This window comes from Erpetoichthys calabaricus, chromosome 3 (genome assembly GCF_900747795.2).
Source record: "Erpetoichthys calabaricus chromosome 3, fErpCal1.3, whole genome shotgun sequence".
NCBI classification, from domain to species: domain Eukaryota; kingdom Metazoa; phylum Chordata; class Cladistia; order Polypteriformes; family Polypteridae; genus Erpetoichthys; species Erpetoichthys calabaricus.
Window position 1 is genome coordinate 270,250,585 of NC_041396.2, and position 6,000 is coordinate 270,256,584.

A 6,000-nucleotide genomic window follows, 5' to 3' on the forward strand; every position below is an offset into this window, starting at 1 on the left:
GCTGCATTGGCAACAGACACATTTGGGAGGGCGCATGGGTGGCACAGCTAAGATGAGGGTTAGTCTCTCTGAGTCATTGCATGTGCACATTATTTTAAACAAAGCTTGGCTGATATACGTCTTCGGTTTGACAGCAAACCACTGGCTGGGTTATAAAAGATGGAGGAGGATGAATGCTGGCACTCTTCACAGCCGCTTCTCTCCAGCCAAACACCATATGGCAGTTTTACCACAGAAGCAAATCTCATTTTCTTGGGGATGATAAAGAGTCGCTCAGCTTTTCTTTTCACCATAGGCTTATTAATGATGGTGCCAGAGAGTGTTTGTGTGATGCATGTTGTTTGGCACACACAAGTAAGACTTTCATGTACAGTACATGTGAACGTAAAGACCCTCTAAACCTGTAATTGTTTGGCGTCCCTTCTACTGGTGAAGAAAGCAACAACTAGATTGTGGCAGTGGGAGTATAGATTCTGTTCTGTGGGCACCCATTTAGCCAAACTCTCCCTCTTCTTTATCAGAGTTCAGCTATTCTGGGTGGTCTTCATTTGCATTGACTGCTGCACTTTGCAATTCATTAAAGATTATTGTAATATGGTTGGTGACATTGCGCAGATCACTTTTTTAGTTCCTGCTCTCAACGTCAGTAAACAGGCAGATAGATAATGCTGTCTATGCACCTGCGCTGTACCCTGCGCACTCCATCTACGACTTTGAGATCAAGATGAGATGCCTGCAGTTCAGAGCAAGACAATGTGGCAGGTGGCCGGGTGTGGTCATCAGCCGCCTGCCTATTTAAGGAGCTGCCTCACCTCACTCAGGGCTGGAGTCGGGTGAGGAGGTTGATGAGGTCGGAGAGGCCTGAAGGACGAGAGAAGGCTGAGAGAGAGAAGCCTGGACTTTGGGAGACTGTTGGGGTTTGTGTGGCGGTGCACTTATAGACTTTGTATGTAACAGTGTAAATAAACGTGTGGTGATGGCTGTAAACGTGTCTGCCTGTCTGTGTCCGGGCCGCCCTATTCCACAACAAATACAGCACCAAGTTAGCCGACAGCTACACATCTGTCTGCACCCACACGCCGAATGACGAGCAGAGACATCAGCCTTTCAGATTCTAGCTGTTCTTGAAGCAACTGGAAATCCAAGTGATTCTGTGTCATTTTATGAAAAGAAATCAACACGTAAAGCTTAAAGAAATTTTGACACAGTAACTGAATGCCAGCTTTATCAGATGTTTGATAATTCTGCTTAGGATTAGGAAAGATTAAAAGAGAGCCCAGCGTAAAGATTGTACATAGTGAACACCCATGACAAACTGCTCATGCAGCAATATGTACAAGGGATCCTGCAAGCAGTGTCAGAACGGCACACGTTCTGAAGATAAATGTGGAATCTAAAACTTGTCCTTCTGTGTTTGTAGCACAGCCTTTGAATTTGTCTCTCAGTTGCTGACATGTATTAATAAATTATGTTTGGTAAAGGGAGTGGAGCCATTTAAAGCTTTACATGTTAGGAGGATCGTGAAATCAACTCCAAACGTAGCCTGAAGCCACAGCTGAGATTTAAGAACAAACTGCAAATGACTGAACTTCCTAATCCTGGCAATGATTCTTGTAGCTGAATTTTGAAGCAAATGAAAGCTAGAAATAAAAGTTTGAACAGACGATTGTTGTAGGCATTTTGCTAGACCTGTTGAGAGAGTAGACTTGGCACAGATGTGGATAGGCAGCTGCACCTCTGCACGTTCATTCCAGACAGAATACTGAAGTGAATGTCTAAGCTTTGGCTCTACTAACATTTATTCAGTTTTGTTTTTTGAGTTTATTCTGATAATAAGAGGTGCATCATACACTTGGGTAATGGAGACACCTTCAGGGCTGGTAGTGCTGGTAGTTGCACTCCTAACCAGATGCTGGCGCCGTCACCTGAAAGCCTTTTCTCTTTCTCCCTCTGCAAAACAGATGATTGTCAGACATTTCACCTCTGAGGTCACTTGGCTGCCCCAGTCCTTCATAATGATTCGTGTGTGTTTATTACTGGTGTTAATTAGCTGGAAAGAGGAGTAAAACAAAAATTCATTTTAAAACATGTTAATGCCGTTCTTTATTATATTCTGTAAGTGCCTTGAGCATGGGAAAGGCGCTATATAAATAAAATGTATTATTATTATTATTATTATTAATGCAAACTGAACACTTTTAGCTCAGATAAAAATAATACACCTATGAGTACACACTTAATCTGTATCTGGAAGAGATTTTGAGCCTGTCACCAGAGGCGGCACCTTCCTTAAATGTAAGTAGTTGCATTTCTTCTTTCTCTTTGGATCAAGAAGCTGAACCATCGTATTGGGAGCGATGAAACAATTTCAATGCTCTACGTTACGTCCCTCCAGACTCAAGCTGTGTGTCAGGGACTGAGTTTGATTTGATGGAAGATTGGAGTCAAGAAGTCAATTGCAGCACCCTAACCCTTGAGCCAAAAAGAGATGCACATTTCCCTTGTGGCAGAAGACATGGCAAACACCCTACAGTGAAACTGAAGAAGACAACACGATGACTTGGATAAAGGATCACGTGGCAAAGGCAAACAGTACGAAGTTCTCCAGTCCAGGCTGAAACAACACACTACAGCACGCAGCATCGGGTGTCACCATCAGCTTGATTGTCTGTGCCAAAATAAATCAGACCTTTAGTACTGTAGGGAGTAAATAGTCAGCTAAGGACCTCATGTTTGAATGTTGCTTTAGTTTATTACGAGCTTTTAATTCATCTGGAGACAAACATCTTGTGTCACAAGCTAATGGTTTGGTCCTTCGTCACTGCTGGCTGTGACTGTGATGTCATGCTAATATTACAAAAGTAAAACACTAAATGAAAAACTTGAGAGCCTTAAAAAAACCTGCAAATGGAGAACTTCCAGCTTCTTCTCTCTTTGTCTGCTGTGTCGATATATAAGCAGTAAACGTATTGTTAAATGTTTTGTGTTTATCAATAAATTGTATTATTGTATTGTGTTTTTAAAAACCAAGTGGATTTCAGTTATTGTGATGAGTGCTAGAAAGTCCATTTGCAGTGAGAGGTGAGTAAAATAAAACAGGACCAGTAATTATTTGGTTAACTGATTTTTATGATCAATACTTTCCTACACCTTAAATAAAAGTTTGCAGTTGTCAATTCTACTTGAAATAAACACATTCATTTAATGATCTGTATCCTGCATATTAAAAATGCTGCAATTTCCTGATAATTCTTTCTTGAATTGTACAAAGATGTAAGCTCTGAAAACAGATTAGCATCAACCATAATGCTACCAATGTGGACCAAGCCTGCAGAACTAACAGTCAGCCTTTCTAATTATAAGGATAATATTTTCCATATACTAATTGAATTTTCATCTTTCCCATGTTTAAGAATAAATAGATACCACTCATCTAATTTTAAGCCATTGCCACATTTACTTAATACACAGTTGAGGAATTCTCAGTAGCTCTGAGTGACAGACACGGGTCAGTGGCTCCGGCGTTCTGTTAGAGGAGGTTGCAGTGTTGTGCTTTGGAGTGACGGCACACAGTGAAGTAAGCTGGGCGACGTACGGCATGCATGGCGTAACATTCACGTGTGTCTAAGGGGTAACTTCGGAAAGTTGGAGCATTTTACATTATTTTAGTTACTTTAAAAAGTCAGTGTTTTTTTGTTTATTAAATATTTTTGTAACAGTGAGCTATATTCAAAAATAACAGTTATAATAGAATTCGATTATATTTATCAAAAACCTGCTTTCAACACTATTTTACAATATCATGTAGAAAACATGTAGCCCAAATAGGATTTTGGTGGCTTTCATAGACAATTCCAATTCAAGTGCTGTTAAGATGGCATTGAATGATATCCTGTTGTTAGTTGTGGAGGGTCCATGATTAATTGTGTACTTCACATTTCTTCAACATAGTATTTTTGAACTCTAACTCAAATAGGGCTTATGCAAATAACAACATTTTGAGTTTTTCTTCTTCAGTTAAATATCTACAGAAAATGTATTGTTTACGGCATTGAGAGTTCACATTAAAATACTGAATGAATAATAATGTGTACAAATCTCTCTAGGATGACTTTCATGGGGATTGAATACTTTATTATGCACACTTTTTAAACTTTCTTTTAAAAAAAAAGAATGGGTACATCATGTACTACTAATCATTATACAGTTACAGGACTATCACAACTGCAAAATGGGTTGAATCAGGCAGGGGAGAGAGCTCTCTAATCAATTTTATTAATTTTACCTTTTTCCCACATTATTTCTGGAAATTAGCTCATGAAACACATTGTGGTATGTACCGTATCTCGTATATCTCTTTTTGTTTCTTTGCTCCTTTTTATTTTTTCCCTTTCAGCTATGGATCTCATAGTGAAATAGTCTTATTTATTAATAACATCAGAGGTACTATTACTTTATGCCATCAGGACTTCTGATCCCTAGGAAACAAAACATGATTCCTTTGCCCAACAACTACATTTCATTGAGTCTGTATCGAAGGAGTGGATAGGGGTGACATAACAAAGGAGTGACATAAATACTGTATTAAAAGAGTGACATTTTATTGGAGTGACATAACGATGGAGTGACAAATTATGATTAAAATTTTATTTCACTAATTTGTTATCTTGCTTCAACAGAGAGAAGGAACACAACTGAAAGTATGCTCGCCAAAAAAATCATTGTTGCCTCACCTACCACTTGGATGGTTGTTTGGATGGTTGTCACTCCTTTCAAATTTATATCTGAGGTTTCACTCCTTTGTTATGTCACTCCTATGACTTATTTGAATAGGACCGTATTTCATTAAATGGGATAATGAAATAAATAGAAAAGAAAATGTTCTCGTTTTAGCCCCATATCACCTTTATCATATCATCTTTCCACAGGAAGTGCATTAGAATATTAATGATGAACCCAAACTTAAGAGAGGATGGGCAAGGACAGTAAATCCACTCCATGCATTGATAATAAAACTAGCGCAGCTGGAATATTTATACAAAAAGCTGTTTTGTTTGTCCTTTCTTAATGTACATGATTTCTGACTGCCTTACTGAGGCCAGGAAATAACATTCATGCTGCTTCTTCTCTGGTGTGTGAAACCACAAACTTATGGTGGCAGAAAATTCTAACTGTGTTTTATACCCAGCTATTGATCAATCCACCTCAGCAGTGAAAATGTCTTCTCAAATCTTTTTGATTTGTTTGGATTTTAGATTTAAACACTTCAAATATCATAATGCTCTGAAAAAAATACAGCTCTTCTCTACGTGCTTTACTCTCTTTGCCAACATCTACAAAGTGCCACACAAGGCAAAATCCAATGGTGTACCACTCATTGTGAATTAGCAACCAATATAAGTGACACATTAAAGTGGAAGAGCACCTGAAAATGACACCTTTTCAAACTAAACATTATTCTTCATTCCTTAGAACACACCATATACCATGCATAGCATTAGGACCTTTAAAGAGATGTATACCATGCTTGTCTCCTTTGAAAAACTGTGTGCACTAATACATCTGTTTTTTAAATCGCTTCCCCAAAGTCACAGGAAGCAGCAATGGGCACAAGAAGGGAAAAATCGATATACACTTCCACTCACCTGTAAATGTACATCTTTGGGATGTGACAAGAGAGTCAGAGTACCAGGTGGAAAACCAACAGAAGCGTCGAGAGAACGTGCAAGCTACACACCAGGATTCAAACTTAAAACACTGGAACTGTGGGACAGCAACACCATGCTGCCCCTTTGCCTCATTATAAATTAATTTTGTTACCTAAACATTTTATCCATTATATTGTAGTCAGAGACTTAAAAGCAGCTTTTGCTCATTTTCCTAATCTACCTCCTTTAATTATGGAAGGTCTGCTATATACTCACAGTGATGCATCTCAGAACTATTCCATTGATCCTATTGTGTTAATGACACATTCTTTTATAATCTGGAACAGCCATG